Here is a 10,000-nt window from a genome sequence, read left to right on the forward strand (position 1 = left end):
AAGAAGAAGAAGAAGAAGAAGAAGAAGAAGAAGAAGAAGGGAAGGGAATGGAGAAAGGGAGGGGAGGCTAGGGAAGGAGACGAGGAGGGATAGAGGTCTGCTGATAAGTGCCCTCCTTCCCTTGGTCACGAGAGCGTGGGTGGAGGAGAGGAGAGGGTGGTCCGGAGGGTCGTCGCTGGTGGCGGTGTGGGTGGGTGGGTGGGGGGGAGGGGTGGGGGGGGACGATCCCTCCGCATCTCTCCTCCTCGCAACTCTCGTCCTCCTCTCCCGTCCCTTGTCCGCTTCGATCCCCGTCCGATCCCGCCGATCCGGTCATCGTCCGCGTGGAGATCTTCCGATCCGATCGTCGCGCGATCCCGCGAAGTCCCGCCGTCGCAAAAACCGTCGCCGACGGACCGCACGGGGATTCTGCAATTAAGGACACGCGGGGGATTCACTCACCAGGGTCACCGTTACCCCCTTCCCTCCCCCTCCCCCCTCCCCCTTTTCCCCCCCTCCCCTCCCCCCTCCCCCCCCCCGCCCCGTGCTGTCCTCGCTGGTGTGATGGTGTCGGTGTGTGTGCGGTGGTGGTGGTGGCGGCGGAGGTGTGTGGGGCGCGGCGGGTGGTGGGTGTGCGTCGTGGAACGGGCTGCGGGTCGGCCTCAGAGGGGCGGCAAAAGGGCAGCACGTCGGTCGGTCACGCAGAGCAGCCGCCGCCCCGCCCAAGGTCCCTTAGCCAACCGCCCTCGCCCCTCGCCCCTCGCCCGTCCGCAGCCCTCGCCCGAGTGAGACCACCCGTACCACGCCCTTGCCCCATGGGAGCCCTAACCCCGTGCCTTTTGGCCTGGGCGAGGCTCTTGCTTTGTGTTGCCTGAGTTTTTGTTGTCTGCATTGTCCCCCTCGTAAGTATGCAATGTGACTAGTAAGGGGACAATGCAAACAAGCGACATAAAAAAGAGCATACCTTCTGTTTGCCTCATTCATTTTCCCTACTACTTATAGGTTACAAAAATTAAATAGGTTTTCCAACACTGCTCTCTTGCACACAAAATAACGTTCCTCCCAAGTATCTATCTTTCTCCCGTCCCTCGGTTTCTGTCCCTCTCACACTCACACGCAAACAAAAATTAAATATACATATACATTTATAAATATACACCATACATCCAGAATGTAAATCTGAGTGTGCGTACAAGCCCACCCTGCGTGAGGTAATACCGTGAGAACGAGGCCGGTGTCAGCACGCCCTTAGGGACTCGTGATAACATCGCGATTAACAGAGTCGAAGGGAAAACATCTTCAGAGACCAAAAGAATACTTTGTAAAAAATCATGTTTGTTTGTCAGTGCAATGTAACTGATAAATCCTCATTAATCCAAGGTCCTGGATGGAAAAAATGAGCGCTTTTGTGAGTGAGTGAGTAAATTTCGGACAAGAAAGGTACGAGAACAGTACCTGCGGGCGAAGGCCAACCTCCCCTCGCTCTCCTCTCTCTCCTCCTCCTTCCTGATCTCACTCGATATAATTTCCCTAGTGAGCAATTTGCCGATCCACACTTCTAAGTCAGCAATAGCAGCCACCTACACCATACGGCAATAATTCGGTCCCAGGCCCCTACCTACGACTACTGCTTTCTTCCTTGTCGTACACCCTCGGGACTTGAGGCGAAGGGATAAGAGTGTGATCTTAGGCCTCTCTACTCCTGGGCTACAATAACACTTTCTTTTACTTTACTTCACTTCCCTTTCATCCGAAATCCACCGAAAATCACCAGTCGTGTGAAAAGAAACATCAAAAGAAACAGCAACGCGAACGCCAAAAGCGAACACGACCCTCAGGAAAATCCACTCCTTCCGGCGAAAATATCCCCAAAGGATCCCGGGTCACCTTATGACTTTCCAAGACGCTTTAAGCATCTCCGAGACTCGGCCCGGTCAAAAGCAGGCTTCCCCGACGACGGAATTCTCGCGGACCGGCCGGCCATCCATCCGTTCTCTCCCGGAGGTAAACAAGACCATAAAGATGGGGAACCAGACTGCGCAAAAGCGTGACACGGAGAGTAGTACACTGAGTCATTCTGGACTTCCAGGAGAGTTCTGCATGCTGTCGTCAGCGGCAGTCGGAGGCTCGTAAACCAATGCTAGCTAGATACGCGAGAACCCTTGCTTTGCTGATCTTTTCAACTAATATCACCACTGTTGCATTTATAATTAAGATGCCCATACACAAGGAATCCAAACATCGGTCTTTACGGATGCAGCTGGATAAAATTAGCAAAGAAAAAAACAAAAAAGAGGATTCCCGCAAATACACTTATCAGAACCTCCATCTTTTTTTAAAGATGATATAATAAACTACGAAAGTAATAAAGGTTCTCAGGCTTAACTTGCTCTTCACAGCACATGTACCTTATCATGTAACCATTTCTCACTCACAGATGATATATGTTACTCTTCCTCCAGGATATCATGAGCGAACAAGAAGGCCGTTTTATCAGTGCATTAGTTTACGAGTAGACACGTGCGCACTTCACAAGCTCTTCACTGTCACAACGGCTCGGGTGTACCCAAGTCACTCCTTGGAGCTCGTAACTCGCAACTCGTAGCCGATTTCACACTGGTGAGTGATACCCATAGATAATATCAAGAGACGGTCCAAATATATCTATCAACTTAAACCACGACCAAGCAGAACAACTGTATGTCTGCCTGTGTCTAACAGTTGCAGAAAACCAGAATACTGCGCCACGTCATTGCAGATGCAATTATCTCAAACAAGAACTAACATCCAGATGATTCAACAAGTGTTATTACCTGCATAACTGTTCTGGGAGACGACGAGCTCTGATTGAGTTCTGGGACTTTAGGGTCGCTGCGGTGCCATGGCAAGACGTCCATAAACAAGAGGGGGGGAGGGGGGGAGAGAAAGGGAAAAGATGAGGGGGAGAGAGGGAGAAAGAAGGGGAGGTAGGGAGAGAAATGGAAAAGATGAGAGAGAGAGAGGGAGAGCGAGGGGGAGGGAGGGAAGGAGGAAGAGAGAGAGGGAGAAAGAGGGGGAGGTAGAGAGAGAAAGGGAAAAGATGAGGGAGAGGGAGGGAGGGAGGGAGGGAGGGAGGGAGGGAGGGAGGGAGGGAGGGAGGGAGAGAGGGAGATGGGAGCAATGGAGAAGATAAGTAGGTAGACAGGAAAGTGAAAGGAGAGTAAGACGGAATGCGTGCTAAATAGCATAAAAAAATATTTCCAGGCCGGACATCAAAGGCAAACTATGACTTAAGAACGAATTAGTCTATCAACATATGGCATCCTATCCACCTCTTGCAAGACTGCAAAGAACCAGCAAGAGCAAGCTATACCGCCGGAAGAGGAAGTCACCTTCTGCTGAGAACCGAAGGTCTGCTGTTAGACAAGAGGGAGAGGGAGAGGGAGAGGGAGAGGGAGGGGGAGAGGGAGCGGGATATATACATATACATATACATATATAAGTATATATATATATATATATATATATATATATATATATATATATATATATATATATAAATATATTATATATATATAAATATTTATATATATATATATATATATATATATAAATTTTATATATATATAAATATTTATATATATATATAAATTATATATATATATTATATATATAATAAATATTTATATATATATAAATATTTATTATATATATAAATATTTATATATATATATATATATATATATATATATATATATACATATATATATATATACATATATATATATATATATACATATATATATATATATATATACATATATATGTGTGTGTGTGTGTGAGAAAGGGAGAGGGGGAGGGAGAGGGAGAGAGGAGAGAGGGGGGGGAGAGAGAGGCAGAGAGAGAGAGAGAGAGAGAGAGAGAGAGAGAGAGAGAGAGAGAGAGAGAGAGAGAGAGAGAGAGAGAGAGAGAGAGAGAGAGAGAGAGAGAGAGAAAGAGAGAGAGAGAGAGAGAGAAAGAGAGAAAGAGAGAAAGAGAAAGAAAAAGAGAGAAAAAGAGAGAAAGTGAAAGAGAGAAAGAAAGAGAGAAAGAAAGAGAGAAAGAGAGAGAAAGAGAGAAAAAGAAAGAGAAAAAGAGAGAAAGAGAGAGAAAAAAAACTCCCGCGAAAAAGAAACATGCAAAACGGCGTAGCCAGGGACGTCAGACGCTGAGAGTTATTCACGATAACATGATTTAGATTCTTCTATTGTTGGCCAATCTCATCCTTATTAAGTGGGTGGATTTGAGAGGGGGACACTAGGGAGGGGGGAGGGAGGGAGGGAGGGGAGACAGGTGGGGGAGAATGCAATCTCGCAACCACAACCCACACGAAGGCAATCGAGGGACCCTGAATATGAAGATTGACGTCAGTGTGGCAAGAATTAAGTAGTAGTAGTAGTAATAATATTAATACTAATAACAATAATAACAGCAAAGGAGGAAAATGACAAACTAAACAAAACTGAAATAAAAAAATGCCTGGACGACTAAAACAATAATAATAATAATAATAATAATAATAATAATAATAATAATAATAATAATAATAAAAATATAAACATCAACCGAAACACAGCAATACCATAATCAATAATCCAACAACGGTTACCAAGTTCAGAAGAAGAAAAAAAAAGTCTTAGCACTTGGAACGTAGGAGATCGTTAGCGCATAAACTTGGGATCCTTCCGAGCAAGTTTAAATTGGCCGCCACATCATTCCAGCGAAGCCCCCCTCCCCCCCCCACCTTCTCCTCATCCTCACCCCCCACCCCCACCCCCCCTCGGCCGCCTCCGCACGCCCTCGGGAACCAACGAGGAAGGAAGGAAAATAACCAAGGATGTATAACATGTACAATTCATACCGCATCCTTCCCCTCCTTTCTACTCTTACCTCTTCTTTTTTATTATATTTTTCCCTCTCCTGTCCCCTTTTTATTTCTCTCTCATAACGCCTTGCCTTCCTTTTCCCTCTCCCTTTCTCACTCGCTCATTGTCTTCCGTCTCCTTCCCCTCTCTCATTCTCTCACTCAACGTCGTCCCCCTCTTTCCCTCTTCTCTTCCTCTCGCTCATTGTCTTCCGTCTCCTTCCCCTCTCTCATTTTCTCACTCAATGTCTTGTCTCTCTCTTTCCCCTCTCTCATATTCTCTCTCAACGTCCTTCCTCTCTTTCCCTCTTCTCTTCCTCTCGCTCATTGTCTTCCGTCTCCTTCCATTCTCTCATTTTCTCTCTCAACGTCCTTCCTCTCTTTCCCTCTTCTCTTCCTCTCGCAAAATTTCTTCCCTCTCCTTCCCTCCTTCAAGAATTCTCAAAACACCAGCTCTCGAAAGCATAGATTATCCCAAATAAATGAATGCATAACACACTGATAAACTAACGGCTTGTAAACGTACTTCATTTTTTTCCTAAACAAGCGTCAGTCAAAAGCTTCAATATGTTTTCCCTTTTCCCACCGTGGCCATGACCTGCCGAGTGCCACCGCGGTGCCAAGTGGTGACGGGATGAGCCCGACCGGAGATTTACGACCCACCATACAACCTCTGTCACCACATTGTTTGCCCACCACTCTCACGCCCTGTCGCGCTGGATACCCATGCCGCCCGGGGTATTTGTCTGGGAAATGACTATTTACGCACCGCGCCAACCCATATGTGACCTGCAAACCCCTCCCGTTCTCCTCGCTGGTCAGCTTCCGTCCCCTCTGCTTCCACTGTCAGCTTCAAACTTTTCACTTTCACGTTAGTTGGAATCCCCCAATTTTCATGTCAGCTTAAATCCCTCCACTTTCTTGTCAGTTTAAAGCTCAACACTTTCACGTCAGCTTAAATCCCCTCTATATTCACGTCAGCCTATATACCACCACGGTCATGTGAGTTTCAAGCCCACCACATTCCTGTCAGCTTAAATCCCTCCACTTTTCTATCAGCTTAAATCCCTCCACATCCCTGTCAGCTTAAATCCCTCCACTTTCCTGTCAGCTTAAATCCCTCCACATCCCTGTCAGCTTAAGGCCCACCACTTCCATATCAGCTTAATTCCTCCACCTTCACAACCCGCTATCTCCAGCGCCTCCCACAGGTTGCTGAAGTTCCAATGCGTCACGCGAGGTTGACTGAAGAGCAGAAGAACCCCACTCATCACTCCCTCGGGAGGTTTCCTTATCACAAAATCCTAGGGCGAAGCGTACTCGAGGATTGGTCACGCTTCTAGAACAAAGGGTGTAGGGATAGGGGATATCACATACAAAAGAATATATGAAAACTATATATAAACATATGCATTAATATGCCAGTATGTATTCATGTATGTATGTTTATCCGTATGAATGTATGAGTACATCTCTACTACCCCCCCCCTCCCCCTCTCGCCCCCGCCGGAGCACCCATAGCTCCCTCAACGATCACTGGCGCCGCGCGGAAGAAGAGGCGAGCGGCTGTAATTGTTTTATTGTTTCCGCACTGGCGTTGACTCGAGGGAGTGGCAGGCTGTCAGCAGGCGACTATTTCGCTGCGCTTTTTGGCTGCCGGCGCAGACAGCACACACTTCCACGGTAGCAATTAAAGTCTCACACAGAACACAAAATGTACAGGTGTGAAATAAACGTTTCACATCTACAGGTGTAGACAAAACCCTTGGCCTTTTTCTCTCTCTCCCGCCCTCTGTCTAGTACCACTCACATCTGTTCCTTTCCTTCAAATGTACTTCAGAAAAAAAAAACACAAAGCCACTTGTCCGTACTGAATTATGGGACGTCATTATGCTCTTACTTATTAACTTCCAAGACTGTCTCGAGAAGATCACGAAATTGCCTAACTTCTTGGAAACTGAGTTACGCCCCCTTGCATGTACAAAATAATTAACAAAACTGTGTGGAAACGCAGTTAGGCTTAAATGAAGTGTCTAGGATCTGAATTCGGCGTCTTTCCACGTCTTCCTGGGTCGCGCCCATTCTCCGGACAATGGCCACGATCCCGGGGCCGCGAACAGCCGCCCTCCCCTCGCCACCGTATAATGAGAGCCCCATAACCTGCGAGGGTCCGAGGTCGTGAACACAAGAGCGCCAGTCACCGTTACGACCTGAAGAAGAAGTGATGGCGCCCCATAAGCACCGCCCCATCCGAGGCACCTTCGACGATCACTGGCGGCGACCCTTCCTCCCCGCGGCTCCCCTCGGTTTTGGTCCTGATGGCCCTCTCCCCTCATTACCAGAACTTCACTCGCACCCAAACTCTTGCTTCATTACGCCTCCCTTCAGGCCCGCGAGTGCACTCATCAAGGAGCACAGCAGGGGGCTTCCAGCTGAGGGCTTCCAGCTAGGAGCTTCCAGCGCACTGCCACCGATACCCTCCGGCAGCACCAGCCTCACCGTGCGCCGCCCCGCAATTACGGAATACCACAGACACACATATCCTTGTCCAATTTCCCCACTTGGTTACGCGGACAGCCATCAAACATTTCAATAATCCTCTGTCGGTTGCTTAATATCACCGGCCTTAACTTCAACTTCCGGAACCACTTCCAACACGTGTCGCTGTGGATTACAAAGCCCGGCGCATCAGCACATACCACAAGCCATTTCCTTTAACTGCTATCATTTCCTTTCATCAGTGAAACGTTCCAAGTTTTCGTTCCCTATGCGTCTCTATGCACTTGGATTCAGTCGTTATATATATATATATATATATATATATATATATATATATATATATATATATATATATATATATATATATAGATATATATATATATTTCAAATGCATTATCCTTCTTCGTATTCCTAAATATTACCTCAATTATAATGATATTCGCGTTCAAATCAACAGTAAAAATGTGTGCACATCATACCTACCATACATTTATCTATACTAGATCAAAATTTATCTAAACTTCTCGAAATCTTTCAAAGACTACAACCAAGACACGCACGATCTTCACCCAAGACAGATCAACCTCTTCGACGACCCCTCCCCTCCCCCCCTCGACCCCACCACCTCCCCCAAAACAGTCCCCTCAGCCCCCTTTACCCTCCCTTCCTCGGCCACCGTCTCCACGCAGCGTAACCCTCCCCTCTCCGCCTCTCCCTCTCCCTCTCTCCCTCTTCCAAGACGGCGGTCCTCCTCTCCTCCCCTCCCCCCTCCCCCCTCCTCCCCCGCTCCTCCCGCCTCCCCGTTTCTTCCACTTGCTTCCTCGGCCCGTTCCTCGTCTTCCGGGACTCGCCATCTTCCCCCCCGTCCTGTTTTCGCCGCCTGAATCCCCTTCTTCGTCCATCCCAGAGCAAAGTATTGATTAGTTACCCAGACATTCACTCGACTTGTAGCATGCTGCTGGTCCACTTCCTCGACAGCTGCTTGCTTGCTTGCTTGTTTGCTTGATTGCTTGCCTGTTCAAGTCTTCTATCCACTTCGTTATAGTAATCACCTCCTCTCTGGCTCTGTCTCTGTCTCCCTCCCTCTGCCTCTCTTCCTCCCTCCCTCTCTCTCTCCCTCCCTTCCTCCCTCTCCCTCTCCCTCTCTCACTCCCCCTCCCTCCTCCTCCTCCATCCCTCTCTCTCTTCCTCTCTCCCCTCTGTGGTAGGCACCTTCTACGCCTCGAAGCTTCCCCTCGCCCAGCTCTATATAATCCCGGAACTGCTTACTAAACCCGACCTTGTGGCGGAGGGGGAAGGGCGGGGGCCGAGGAGAGAGAGAGAAGAGAAGGAATGAGGGGAGTGAGAGAGAGGAGAAGGAATGAGAGGAGTGAGAGAGAGGAGAAGGAATGAGAGGAGTGAGAGAGAGAGAGGAGAGGGAAGGAATGAGGGGAGTGTGGGAGAGGAGAAAAAGGGAGGAGAGGGAAATAGGGAGAGGAAGAAAGGGGGGAAAGGGAGAGGGAGAGGAGGAGAGAGACGGGGGAGATAGGGAGAGGCAGGAAACGAGAGAAGGGGAGAAGCGGGAGAGGAGAGGAGGAGAGGAGGAGAGATGAGGGAGGCGGGGGTGAGAGGCGGGAGAAGAGGGGGGAGGGGGGGGTCAGAGGCGCGGGGAGAAAGCAACGCTCGGAATAGGAAGTGAGGGGAAGGCCCAGGAGAATGAGAGGGGAAAGGCAGGATGATGGATGGCGACCAAGGGAGGGAAGAAGGGGAAGGAGAAAATAAGGCACACGAAAGCAACTACGGGTAAATGGGAAAATTGTTTAATCATAATAAAACAATAAAATAAAAAATGAAATAAAAAAATCAATAATAACAATTATCAAGGTCTGGTATGCCACACAGAAACATGATTCACCGTCGGAAATAACGACCATACGCCCCATTTCCAATTAAAACAAATAAACAAACAAACAAACAAAACGCAGCGGCCGTAGCTACTTCCTCCATTCAATACACATTTCCGTAATACAGTTTCGTCACAAAACAACACGCGCCGCTTCCCATTGGCCGATATCAGTCGAGGCGCTGGTTGGCCGGGTGCTACGAAGAAGAAGAAGAAGAAGAAGAAGAAGAAGAAGAAGAAGGAGAAGGAGAAGGAGAAGGAGAAGAAGGAGAAGGAGAAGAAGGAGAAGGAGAAGGAGAAGGAGAAGGAGAAGGAGAAGGAGGAGGAGGAGGAGGAGGAGGAGGAGGAGGAGGAGAAGGAGAAGGAGAAGGAGAAGAAGGAGAAGGAGAAGGAGAAGGAGAAGGAGAAGGAGAAGGAGAAGAAGGAGAAGGAGAAGGAGAAGGAGAAGGAGAAGGAGAAGGAGAAGGAGAAGGAGAAGGAGAAGGAGAATAAGAATAAGAATGAGAAAAAGAGGAGGAAAGATAAGGAGAAGGATTAGAAGGAGAAAAAGAGGAGGAAAGATATGGAGAAGGATTAGAAGGAGAAGAAGAGGAGGATGAAAGATAAGGAGAAGGATTAGAAGGAGTATAAGCAGGAGGAGGAGAAGGAGGAGAAATAGGAGATGAAAATGAGAAAAGAAGAAAAATGAGAGGAATGGAGAGAGGGAGAAGGTGAGAGAGCAAGAGAGAGAGAGAGAGAGAGAGAGAGAGAGAGAGAGA

The 10,000-nt window shown here is 48.0% G+C and overlaps 1 protein-coding gene across 17 annotated transcripts in view; it reads right to left on the reverse strand.

The window, feature by feature from the left end:
• Nrg (Neuroglian) overlaps positions 1–10,000 on the reverse strand; it is a 141,442-nt gene that overhangs the window by 16,621 nt on the left and 114,821 nt on the right. The gene's annotated exons all lie outside the window — the stretch shown is intronic.

Source organism: Penaeus japonicus, unplaced genomic scaffold, assembly GCF_977035675.1.
Source record: "Penaeus japonicus unplaced genomic scaffold, GWHDUDI00000001_assembly GWHDUDI00000009, whole genome shotgun sequence".
NCBI lineage: Eukaryota > Metazoa > Arthropoda > Malacostraca > Decapoda > Penaeidae > Penaeus > Penaeus japonicus.